This window comes from Bombus pascuorum, chromosome 2 (genome assembly GCF_905332965.1).
Source record: "Bombus pascuorum chromosome 2, iyBomPasc1.1, whole genome shotgun sequence".
Classification (NCBI taxonomy): domain Eukaryota; kingdom Metazoa; phylum Arthropoda; class Insecta; order Hymenoptera; family Apidae; genus Bombus; species Bombus pascuorum.
Window position 1 is genome coordinate 3596871 of NC_083489.1, and position 13521 is coordinate 3610391.

Below are 13521 nucleotides of genomic sequence, written 5' to 3' on the forward strand. Positions count from 1 at the left end.
GTATACACGAGAGCAGCAGGTTCTTCTGTTGCGCGCTGTCTTGTTATACCCGGAAGGTTTCGCGATTACGAAACGAACGGAACACGCGATTCCATCGTAGAATTATCGAGCGTACTCGCATATTTTTACGACCTTCGCGGTGTGTCTGTATAATTTCGAGTTACATAGGTCTGGCCAGGTACGACCAAACGAGTACTATGTTCTATGTTCGTTTCGTTGAATCCTGCGTGTGTACCTCTGGCGTTTAAACGAACGTGTCCCGTTTAATGGTTCCTCGGTTTATCCTCGGTTTATCCTCGGTTTTCTCGACTCTTCGATAATTCCACGGTTGGCACATCACCGCGCCGGTTGCTAAAGGTTCCCGGTGCACGCCGATCGTGAGAGATGCCGGGTATCCACGGCTAGATAAAGCAATAAAGCGGTAGCGGCCGAGAGCAAATTTCAGGCGAGAGCCGTGTTTATCTCGCGTTAGCTCGCTCCACGTGAATTTCCTCTTCCTTACTATACACAAGGAGGTTGTTGTCACGCGAAATCGTTCGCCGTAGCTGGATCGTAGCCGAGGTAGCGAGCTGCCTCGGAAGAGGATTGCCTTGAGAGTTTTGCATGCGGGGGTACAGGAACCGGGAACCAGGAACCAGGAACCGACCAGGCAACGGAGACCGGCTTGACTGGTCTCCTGGCTCCCTTCCATGTAGGTGTACCGTGTGCAGGTACACGTAATACATCAACCGGTCGAAATACATGTGCTCGGGCTTCGCTTACGTAATCCGTTGGGAGTGGCGTGTACCACCTATTCGATCTCGGCTTGTGGACGATATTATTTCACAGAAAAGATTCCTGCTGTTGCATACTTTTTCATTACCGTAACAAACTTGTACGTTGCCGTTCGGTTCGTTAAAACCGGTCCGTGGTACACGTGGCCTCCCGACGATTGCACCGGGACGAATATTACGTTATATCGGGTTGCTCGGTTTCAAACGGAATTTTAAGCGAATTTAAGTAAATCGTTTTACCAAATAACGTGCAAAGTGTACGAGCGATAATTACTAACGTTTATAGTTTCTCATCGTGCTGTATCTTTGTGATTTCGTAGTTATTGCGCGTGTCATATATTCATAAGTCGATATCAACATCGTATTACGTAGCATTGTAACAGTTGAGAATTTCCATATTACATATTACGTTATGATAATAACGATAGACTGCATTTTAGGGTTTGACGTTGCAATTTAGCTATAGTATTTCTTTTCCGTCGGATCTATGATTTCACGGCACCGGACAAATCACCATTATTTGTCATTGATGAAGTAGCTTCACGATCGTTTCCAAACGATTCCCAAAACTTTTCATTTATTTTCGATAGTGAGCTATTTCAAAGCAATTATCGCAAACTTTTAGCGTCTTGCTACTAAAGTTTTATAAAGTTCTGGATAAACGATCGTCGGGAACGATGTAACGAATATGGTTGAATATTATTATACACAAAATCGAACGCTATTTCCTTGAAAAATGACGTTTCTTTGGTGAATAATCTTGGATTTTCTCTTTGGTTTCATTCAGTTTGGCGGTTAACTAGAAATAGTACTTAATTCAGTGTTTCGTTATTTAGTCTTGCAATTTAGCCAGACAGGTGATAAAATTTTACATCGATCGTGAAATTACGTTGGAAACTTTTGCAACAATCTAATATACACGTGCAATCGTGCGTGCAATTATTTATAAAAATGTAGCTGGTTGCACCTGACAGAAATCATTCGCAATTTAATATATCGGTACGCATTGTAGTTACAGTTGGTGCGTTTTATGGGAGTTTTGAGAGGGCATTGTGGAAGTCAATTTAAACAGCGTGTCTGTACACCTTTGCATGCGTGAATATTCGCCTCATTTCCGTCTTCTAGTGCTTCGTGCTTCGGTGCAGTTGCGTTTAATACGTACAGGTAATTGTAGATACCGAATAAGTCATTGATAGTAACGGAATAGTTACTTTGCTTTCGTAGTTGTTTAAGCGTTTACGATTCGATGAATTTATCGGAAAGGAGTTGTGTTCACACGTGGATACTATCTAATATGCCTGTAATGTATTTCCAGAGTAGCCTCGCAGGAATAAGAAACGTAATGACCTTCGTTAATTTGTTAACTCGGAAAGATCGTTATCGACTCGTATGTTCTTCTTATACGTACAAGTCACGGTGATATCGTTGCAACGACAAGCAGCATGTAGCTTTCCATTTTGAAATTAAAATAACGACGCACCATTGACGCTTTATTATCGAATATTTAACGAATACCGTCTTTATATCGTTGTTGCTATAGGAATAACATTTTCAGAATAAGACATAGATCGTCAGACAAGAAAGATCCAACATCTCTTAGTTTCCTTTCATATATCTGTCAAAAGATTTTTATTTCGCGCCACACTGAAAGTTTATTCGTACGAGATTGAAAAGTCGAAGACGTGGAGTTTGTCGAGGAATTTACATTTAGAAGCTGTATCCCTTATTACCACTGTTACAGGTAATTTAAGCCGCAATATCGCGTTATTACTTTTAATAAGATTGTTTAATGTTCATAAGATAATGCTTACAAGGCGCTATTATGAGCGTAATTGTGCATAAGCCTTGCTACGCATTACCGCGTTATTTCGCGGAATTACATTCATATATCATACCGAGAGAACTTATAGAGACCAGTTAACGGTACGATTCTATGCGCTGCTTGATAAATGAAGAACAGAACATCTAATTATCTTAAAAGCTGACTGCTTTCACGAAGCAAGTCAGGTGTGAAGATTATTTTTTTCCAGCCGTTCGAAACCATTAATTCATATTTTTTCTTTCTTTTTTTTTCTTAAATACATTCTAGAATTATCTATACATACAGGTGTTTCGTTATTGAATCAATTATATAGTTTATTATTGATTATAACGAAGAACTATGTCGAAACTTTACATTCGTTTCGATCAGAGTTCAGAGTTTGGTCGATTAACTGCACAAATGCTTTTGTAACGCAGAGCAACATCTCCAGAAAATTTGAATCCGACTTCGATCTCGTTTTTCTCACATCTGTGACATTCAAAGAGTACAGGTGCAACATATAAATCTGGCGCATTGTCGAATTTAGTTTCACAAACTATCGGGTTAACACGAACAAATATTGCGCGAAGAAGAAATTATTTTAGCGTTCTGTTCACCGTATAAAATAATTCCGTTTGTTTCGATTATTTTATCCTCGATGTAAAAAGATTCCGCAGATACGTACGTTATTTCTTTTAAAATATCTAAAGTAATTAACTCTGTGACTACGATGTAACAATATGCATCCTTGGCCGGTCGTAATCGGCTTCTTTTCGAACAAAAAGACCTTTTCGCGTGTCAAAAGGTAACTGCGACGTCGTACGTACGCGAATTTATCGCCTTGCCACACACACCGCACTTGTAGGTGCCATAAAGTAGGTCATATATCTTTGCTACCGCATAGTATGCTGATCCCGAAGTCCTTTTTGCCGGGGCTCTTTTATGATTTATCGTCCTTTGGAAGTACCGACACGCTAATTAACCTGCGTCTTACCTGTGTTTTTGTACCGATAGAAGTCACGTGAGCATAAATGCCGGAGTTTTCAGATAAAAAGTATCAAGCTCGCGACAGGTACTAATAACTTCGGCAGGTAGAGCAGGTTTACTCGTTCTTGCTTATTTTCCCCGCTTTTATCGCCCCCTTTTGTGGATTTTCACCGATGGTCGTTCTTCGTCTCGTAATAACTGGTAATTTAATTTTATTATTAAGAAACAGAGTGCACTGTATACATCGTTAAAAATTAACTGCTTACGAAAACATACGTTCGATATTCGGTAGGAAAAGTTAGCTAATAAGTAAATAAATTTTCCATTAACAACGAAAGAAGTGGTATTAATAAAATAAAATAACTTTGGTAAATAATGGTAATAATTAAAAATAACTTTGGTATTCTATCTTCTACGTTTCTCGAGAACAATGCTACTAATTGTAGATTTTCTGTCTAATACACGAAGATTTTCGTTCGATAAACCGGCAGTCGACGCTTGGCTTATCGCCTGGCTCATGAATAAAACATCGATATTCATATTGGAAGAAATGAAATACAGATGGACAGGTGTGCTGGAGCTGACCGTGCCTCTCGCTTATCTTAATTGACAATTAAGTTTTGAGTCGCGTGCATCGGCTAATGACACGCCTACTCAAGACTCGTCATCGTTGTCGTCGTTTTCCTCCTCGTTGTCAACTAAAAGTAAAGTTTCCATGTTGTATCGTTTCTATATTCTGGATGGATCAATTAGTCCGGTACGCGATTAATCGAGACGCTATGTACGTCGTTGGTCATAAATAAACACATATTAGGGTACTTAATTGCTACTTTTATTGGAATCTTTTAAATTCTATTTTCTTTAATATCGTTATAACGATCGAATGAAATAACGATTTTTAATAAAAAAAAAACCATAGAAATGAAACTAGCAAAGAACATTTTGTTTATGCTAAATATATAAAGCGTCTTCTAAAATAGAGATATTCATTAATACTGAGAAATTGCACGAGACTTGTAAAATTAGACGGATAATATCAGTTCGATTGTAGGAGAGTCTGCAGCGAATATCCAGGAACTTTTTATCTCTATTCGCTGTTTCATTGTTGTAATTAGCTTCGTAAGTGGTTCACGTGTGCTTGGTTATTTTTGTCGTTGTAAAAGCCAGGAGCAAAGAGACGCATAACGATGTCGCACGACACGCCGTGTTGCACGCGTTCGTATTTACAAGTTAGAAATGAGCAATTGTGAAATGGAAGTTTTTATGCGCGTCTGCATATGCATGAGAGACTATTTGCATGCTAATGAGTTACTTTTTAATTACATCTGCGGCTGGATCCGAGAACGGTTTACGTTCTCTAGAGCATAGTTACCGTTCTTTTTTTCTTTCTATTTTCAACAATACATTGCTAATTTATGTTAATGCGGCGTAGAAAATTAAAATGTGAAGGGTATGGTAGGAATGGTACAAGTTTTCAAGAACTTTGTACAAATATACCGCACGATTTTTAGTTGTGCACGTTCATGCGTTTATGTGAAGTATAATCGTTCGAAAATAAAAAGGGACGAGTAGAAATTGAAAAATATACGTTACGACATGTAACAGAGAATACCGTTATTGAAATTTTCGTTTTTTTCACAGTCTATGAAAATACGAATTCGCGTCAACATCCGCGATCTAGCAATCGGTAAACGTCCTTTACGGTTCTGTCGAACAAACTAATATAGCGATCTTTCACGCCAGTAGATCTATTACCTGTGCAATAATAGCAGCGTATATTTGTCACGGTATTTTCATTCGCTCGACGTACTCGTATATCAGATATTAGCGGAAAATTCTTCGGCCAACGTTTTCGAAAGGGAGCGTGTAAAATGTCTGCTATGTTTCAAAGTATCTCGATACAGGACCGTGTCCGTAGTATGTCGTCGAGGACGTGTACGAACGACTCGTTTCGACAAGACGTCAGATGCTAATTAAATTCGTGTCAAATATTTCATCACCGGAAGGAATGTGTTTTGTTCGGATATTTGCAAGTAGATGTATAACGGTGATATTTCTCGCATACAAATTGCTCCGATCAGCCGGAAGATCGTTAAAGGCACCGGCAGCTACGGAAATTTGAATTTTAACCGGGCTACGCGATCTACCGACGAATCGAGTGTCCGTAGATCGTGACATTCACGGGCTGTCTACGGTTCCCATTATTCAGGCCAGTATTATTATTACGTAGACGGCTCGTTATGCTGTTCAAAACGTGCGTCACCAAAGAAACCTCTGCTTTTTTCTCCCTGGACGGGCGTTCCTTTCTTTGTGCTCTTCGTCCTTCCTTCTCCGTTCCCTCTTTACCTACCGCGATTCAAAGGTGTCGTGCTTAAAAGGAAGCGAAGAGTTGTCTTGAGGATCTCCTTACAATTCCTTCTACTCTTCTTTTTCTCTTTGACTCTCTCTCCTTCTCTCTCTCTCTTCCTCTCTCTCTCTTTGCCAGATTCCTCGGGCGTGTACCGAGAAATTCAATTCAAGAAAGAATGTTCATTAAATTTTATACGCGCGCCAAGGCGGCATAAAAGTCGCGTGCCGATGTCAAACATCTTCCACCGGCGTTCTCGACTTGGTCGTTCAACGGCCGGGTATTTGCATATTTCGCCCGTTCCGGGTTCTCCAAAAGGACGATATTCCTTTCTCCGTGAAAATCTTTCGCCATCCTACCTTTTATATTATAGAAAGAACCTCCGAAGACAGCGAACTTCAACGACGTGCATCTTAATTGGAAAAAAAGCTCGAAACATCTCAGTTCGGCCGAGCTTCCGAGAAAGGAATAAAAATTCCAACGAGAAGTCCTGCAAGAGAGGAAGAGCGGAAGAGAGAGAGAGAGAGAGAGAGAGAGCGAGAGAGAGAGAGAAAGAGGGATTCGTGCGCGGCAACGAGCTCAGTCAAGTGTACCCGCACGTCGATACTGTACCCTCTGCATAATCCACCCTTGCTCCTCTACACCCTCGATGCGGCGGCCTTAAAGGAGGTGCTTTTCAAGGTTATCCAGCTGCCTTCCTCCCCATCCCAGTCGAAGAAGCAGCCGAGTGTCCTCCTCTCTGGCAGAGGGTTTCCAGGCAGTAGTTGCCATGCCAACCAGACCAGCTTTTCCCACTCACCGTGCTCCCCCACATTCTCCGTCCTTCTTCCGCCCTTTCGTTCTCTCATCGTCTTCTCTTTCGCGTTTCACCCCTGCGTTCCTTCCTAATGGAGGGATCGAGGGTGGCAAGTGCGCCCGTCGGAAGATCTTCAAAAGGAAGAAAACGCGATTTCACGAGCGCCATTCGTTCGGCTCCGAAACGCTAGGTGGTGGAGAAAGACGAGGCAGCGAGAAAGAGACAAAGAGCGAGAGTCTGTGCGAGCTTCGTCTGCCGCTAGAGGGATGAGGGGCGGCAGGCAGGGATGGGTCGTCGTCGTCGCCGGTGGCTACAGGGGTCGAAGGTAGGGTGGAAGAATACTCGCTTAGAATCGAAACGAGGTAGGACGGGCGTTGCCATGCCGACGAATTATCATTTTCGCCTCCATGCACCCCAAAAAGGGAGTCGCACCCTCTCCAGCGCGTACCTGACTCCGCCCCTCGTGTCCTGGTATGGATTTTTCTCGGTCGCCCGTCCACTTGAGAGCGGCGCGACGCCCGAATTTTTTTCCCCCCGTGCACGAGAGGATCTCTACCTCTTCCCCTTCGTTGTTTTCAAGGCTCCCTCCCCCTCCCCTCTCCACCCCTTCTCTTTCTCTCTCTCTCTCTGCTCACCCCATGAACCCCCATTCTCTGTTCCTTCGTCGAGTGCGCCTAGCGACGACCTTTTGTCGCCGGTTTTTCGCCTCTCTTTTGTCGTTACGGATGGTTGGCACGGCGACGTCACTGTCGACGCCGTGCCAACTCGTCGTCGACGGCGTCGGCGTCGGCGACGCGACGCCTGAAACCCCGTGTCCGCGGCCGGGATTTCAAGGGTTCCAGCTGCTCGGCTGATCTTTCGACGGCGCCAAGATCGTAACTCAAGATGAATCTTAAGCAGCCGCGACGAAATACCGAGCCCCGTCGAGGAAAACTTGTCGTTCTGTTATCGATGGGGACGGCGCGAGAGACTCGGCGATCTCAGCGATCGCTGAATGTATTTAGAGACGCTTCTTTCTTTTTGCTTTTGTTTCTCGTTTATTGTCGAGCTGTTGGAAAGATGAATCGGGCGTGGTAAATAATATGCTAATGGAAGATGTAGTGGGTTTCATCGAACGAGAGTTTTCGAATATATTTGAATAATCGGTATTTATCATTTAATCTGATCGAGATTAACGGAGCACATGTACGAGGCAGCTTTCAGAAGGATCGGCTAAATCGTTATAACTTTTTTAATACCAGCGAGATCCATCGGAACGTATCATCCCACGATAAATGCAACTACGTATTTCGTTTTAAAAATTATTTCTTAATTCTTTGGTCCAAATTTGTCTGAATTAGAATCCGCGTTATTGTATTATCGTGGTTGCTGTTGGAAAAAGTGTGTCCCGAAAAGATTAAGGACAATTAATTTGTCACTCGAATCGCTGCATGTTCAAAGCGTACCTATAGTATTCGTTCATTTACAAGGACTAGAATGAATTAATTTTTAATTTCGAGCCACGAAGGTCTTCTTGATTACGAAACCACTCGATGGGAAGGTCAATTTTCTCTAGAAATCTTTATGAGATATTTCATCATCTATCCACTCCGTTCGACAGCGACAAAAGGTACTTACACGGTTCTCCAATTATCGCGCGAAATCAGTCATCGAACGAGATGCTAGTATATTTATAAAAAAAATGCGACAGATGGATTATTATCAGAGATATTCAAATTTTTGTCTCGTTTGTTCTGCCCGCACGAAAATGCAATGAGAATCGAAGTCGAGACTTTCCGGCTGAGTCCACAGAGATAATTAAGAGCGTTAGAGTCTCGAAACGCGCCAGTTGGAAGAATGGTTTTACAGAAGAATGACTAAGTTTCTCTCTTTCTACCTCTTCTTTCTTTTTTTTTTTTTTAATTTCTGGAGGGAAATCCCGGCGGTACCGACGAATTTCTATTCCGCGTCAGTAAAACCGGCTTCGATTACGGCTAATTAATGAATGTTCTAACGAGTGCTCGTGTCTGGAACGGGTGGCTTGGCGAAAGGGGCAGCCGAGTGTTCTCGAGTTAATTTCTATGGGGATTTGAACGGATCGATATGAGCTTTCCTGTGCTTGTACGTGCGCAGACCGATTCAGACGAGTGGTGGACCCGTCTGCCCCCGTAACCACGCAACGAGTGTCCGTGAAACGTTCCCCAAAAAGAGGGATTTGTAAAAGCAAAACGTGTAAAAAGAACAAGAGGAAAGCACGGTATTAAAAAAAAAAAAAAAAGAAAAAGAGGCTAGCAGGAGTTGCGTTAGCACGACGCAAAGGATAATTATACACTTTATCGCGAGTTATCGTAGCGAGAATCTGGCCGGAATGCCGGCTACTCGTAATTGAAACTACCGACGCCCACGTAGTGTAGATGATTTACAACGAGACGCGTTTCGAAAATTCGCGGATTACGTTTCAGTTCTACCCCGCATACAACAAAGTTTCTCGAGCGGTTTCCTCTCCTCGTTCGCCAACTAACTTACGATCTACCGGCGTATAAATTTAATTAATTCGTTCCGCTTCAGTCGTTCATCGTAGCCGGTTGCGCCGTGAACCCTTTCGGTTTCGCGCGCGTTTCGAAGGCATAGATCCGTTTACGGCCGAGGTCGAACAACGTAAATCGCACGAAACAGTGGAGCGCGATACGAATTCGTTGGTTCGCCGCGCGCACGAGCTCCATCGAACCGGACGCGCGTAGCTGTATGTATACGTAGATATTACGTAGGCGAAGTCGAGTTAACATGCTAAATACACGCATTCCGGTCTCCTTCTCTCGTACGTCCCTCGGACGTTCGATCAGACCGTTCGCCGAAAGATCGACGCGTCCCACCGGTGCTACGAGATCACCAGCCGTCATCCCGATCACCGAGGATCCTCTAGAGTTCCGCGTGCACCTAAAACACACTCGCGATACGCTCGCACACTCGCTAACCTTACGAAGTACGCATAGACGTATACGTATAGATGGCCAACACGGTGGAACACGAGTGGCGCTCGTAGGGTCGAGGGTTCTTCCACGGTATACGCCATGCCCCATGGGGTTTCTGGCCACTGTGGATATTCTCGCCTCCGCCCTCGGTAAAAGCAGCCCCTAGGATCCTTGACACGGGCTTGTAGGAAACGACGCTGGTATAGCGGGGGAGTGGATGACACGGGTCAGGATGGATAGCGGGGAGAGGTGGTGGTGACAGCGTCGGAAGAAGGGTAGGACGAGGAGATGACGGCCATGTTGCGAAGGGTGTGCCCGGGGGTGTAGCCAGTAGGCCAGTCACCATGACAACCTCGTTCTACCCCGACCGACCGGAAGCGAAGAGGTACGAGGCGGTGCTGTTCAGCCGCCAACCGGAAGTCGTTCTAACCGGAAACCGTGCGCGGTGGCAGCGGGAGCCGAAAGAAGAAACGACCAGGCTGTGGGACGAGAGGAGAGGAGAGGAGGGAAGAGGCGAGGAGAGGGAGAGAAAAGGGAGGTAGCATGGTCGACTGGCAAAAAATGAGGAAGAAAGATGCGATCCCCTGTTGATATACCTACGGTCGTACGCACCCTACCGTGACGCCGGATGATCGATGACGATGTCGGCCACGCATGCACACCGACGAGGACGCGACTGTTTCCATGTGGTTATATTTGAAACTCTCCGCGTACCGACGAACCCCGACTTTTCCATGTGCGTTATACTCGCAGCAGCGCACCGAGTCGCGATGCTGTCTCCTTTGTTGCCGGGTGTATACCGCGCATACACCGTGCGTGCACGCGGTGCATCGCGTTTTCCTTCCTACAGGCCGCGCTCATTCGGCAGGTTTAATCATAGGTTTTGTATAAGTGCATTAGCGTGTAACTGCTCGACGCAAATGTGCGTCTTTTATAGGGACGAGGCACGGGTGAGCTCGAACGCGCTTGGCCACCGGCATCGGGATTCGTACCGTTCTTCTTCTCGCGATTGATACCGTTCTTCCGTTCTCGGCATCGGTTTACCGTACCTTCGTACATGGAACTCGCGGTTCGTTGAATGTTCGCCACTCTCGATTCAAATTTATGCGTTGTCACGCTGCCTGGTGCTATAATTCGATTACTCTACCTGTAACGTAATCGTTTCGTATATTGCGCCACGGTATGTTCCAAAAGCTGCGTACACAATGTTCCTAAGTCCGTTGCCGAGATACGATTTTATTCGAACGACACGTTTCCCAGTATGATCTATCTTTGCTGGATTATTATAGTTGCGAGGTCCTCGTTAACGTATTCTACATTGTATCGGTTTGATCGAAAATATGCTAAATGGTTAATTGCGCTTTTAAAGTATAAAAACTACGAGCTGGTTGATACCCTTTTGATGTAAATCGTAGCTGTATTTGCCAGTTATCCGCCCTTTTCTCAGCGAACAAAGACTACGCGCTGTAAGTTCTTGCACCGTGGTTTACAAGTATCTTATTTCTATAGTCACGTTACCTCGCATTTTATTCGTCGTATTGTTTTCCTTATTATCGAGTATATGTGAAGCGCGCGTTAGATTCGAAGATCGTTGCGAGCTTAGAATGCGAATTGTCGTGGAACGGCTCCGTGAAATAATTCACGACTCTCGTGCACGTTATGGTGTGTTTGCACTGCTGCGTTCAGATCTTAAGAAGAAAGTACAACAATCTTGCGCGGAAGATTTCAAGTTGACTTTACTCGTATAGAGAGCGACGAATTTTACCAACCTTTTCCATATTAATCTAACATCGATGCATACAAAATAATATTTAATCGACTCGAAAATAGTACAATGGTACGTAAAGTCACCACGGAAGATTACAATGGAATTTTATCTCCAAAAAATGTAAATGCATGGCTTAACGATAATAACAAGATCGATAGTTCGTTTCTCTCCAAACTTGCATTTCGCTCGAGTATTCTAAACAAATTTTTCACGAAAAACGTCGCACCGTATAACTATGCATATATACTAGGTTGTTCGAAAAGTATCTTTCTTTCGCAAACGTGTTTTTTACAACAGCGCAAAATGGATCGTACGTAATTCGACAAAATAGAATAAAACAAAAAACGTTGTGCGTCTATCATGTCCTCATAAAACGAAGGAAACTTTTCGGACAACCTAATACGTACGTACATATGGTATCAACAAGCATAGCCAACTCTCGTTATCAAAATCAATAAGGAATATTTGAATTCTCCTTCGAAAAACATTTTAATCGTACAAAGAACACGTAGCGAATATTGTAAAGGAATTTAGACGAAAACCATGGAACAATGTAAACGCACCCTAACGGTATCACTGGTGGAGCGAGAGATGTCAGATTACCGGAATATTCCAGCGGCGCGCACGATCCAAGCAAACTCGAACTTAACGATGACTTACGATCGGCTTAAGTGTCAATGCTGGTCGCGTCTTGGAGCTGTGGAAAAGGTGCCTCTTCCTGTCTCCCACCGATAAGTGTCGGGCCAAAGGAGCGTCGTTCGCTCGATCCTCGTTGTTTCCTCTCGCCGCGGTGAATTTCACGGAATTTCTTCGTCTTCTTACCGCGGCACGCGGTAAATATCCTTTCCCTATGCCGAGACACCAGGGATACGCGCCGTATCTCGAATTCTAACGGTACGTTGCGCCAGCACGCAACACGCTGCACGTGCACCGACCGCCATACGTATATACGCCGCTAAATTATTTTACAGCTCGTAAAGTTCCAACCGCGAATACATCGGACTAGCGCTAACAAGAGAGTCGCATCTATCAAGATAATAACGATTACGATCGGTGCGCGCTTGGTAACGCGGTTGAGCGCTCGCGGATGGAATGGCGGTCCACCGAACCAAAGATCAACGGAGATTAAAGCTTGGTGCGAGGTGTTTCCTCTCTTTGGAATCGGTCATGCGGGATAATTTCGTAGAATTGCTAAGAATCGTCAGGGATTTTCCAGGATACCGCGCGCATAATAACGTAGCGCATGAATTTTACGTATGTTTGTACCGGACGCTGGCTATACAGCGCACGGACTCGCGAAAGTATTCCAGCACTCGTAAACACCTTCTATACGAATATACTTACCGTGCGTGTTACACGAAATATTTTGGAATTTTAAAGTACCGTTATGACTCTCCGCTATCACGATCGTGTTGCTAAAGTTTGATACCAATCCGAGAAATAAAATATTTAGTAGAGGTATATATTTCGCGAAACCGTTTAAACTGTTAATTCTCCATTATATTAGGTAATAAACCTCGACACTCAGTGAGATACTTAACGCTTATTACGTGCTTAAGATGGTTATTTATGCTCTGTACTTGCTCTCTTTTTCTACTAAATACAACGCTGGCGATAAATATCCTGTAATTTCCATATGCGTTTCCAGATTATTATAAATTTTACCGATATAATCGTAACAGTCTCATTACGATGCTAATAGAACCTCAAAATGTCTTATATACGACATAAACCATATGAACGTAAAAGTTTCCTATGCCGAGTGTTCAGATATTCTCCCGAGCCAATGTATTTCGAAAAAGTATCTTCTTCATACTTACTGTGTCGATCGAACATAGGTATCGTTAAGTTGCGAATAAAAACTGTAATATTCGAGTCAATTAAGAGAGTCAATTAAGAAAGATAATACGTTACGTATGTTATGTATCTTCCTGCCTCGTCGTTATTATATTTATATCTATATTCGTGTTAGTGCTTCAGCTTTTGTCTTTTAACTGTAATTTTAATTTAATCGTATTTAGCGGTATATTTATTGGCAGATGTTTTTCAAACTTCGGTATGTGTATATAGATGCATGCGGGTGCCTGACGAACCTTGC

At 43.6% G+C, this 13521-nt stretch overlaps 1 protein-coding gene across 1 annotated transcript in view; it reads left to right on the forward strand.

Annotated features, from left to right (window-relative positions):
- The window catches only part of LOC132916337 (UPF0489 protein C5orf22 homolog), a 335224-nt gene that overhangs the window by 57724 nt on the left and 263979 nt on the right, over nucleotides 1-13521 (forward strand). The gene's annotated exons all lie outside the window — the stretch shown is intronic.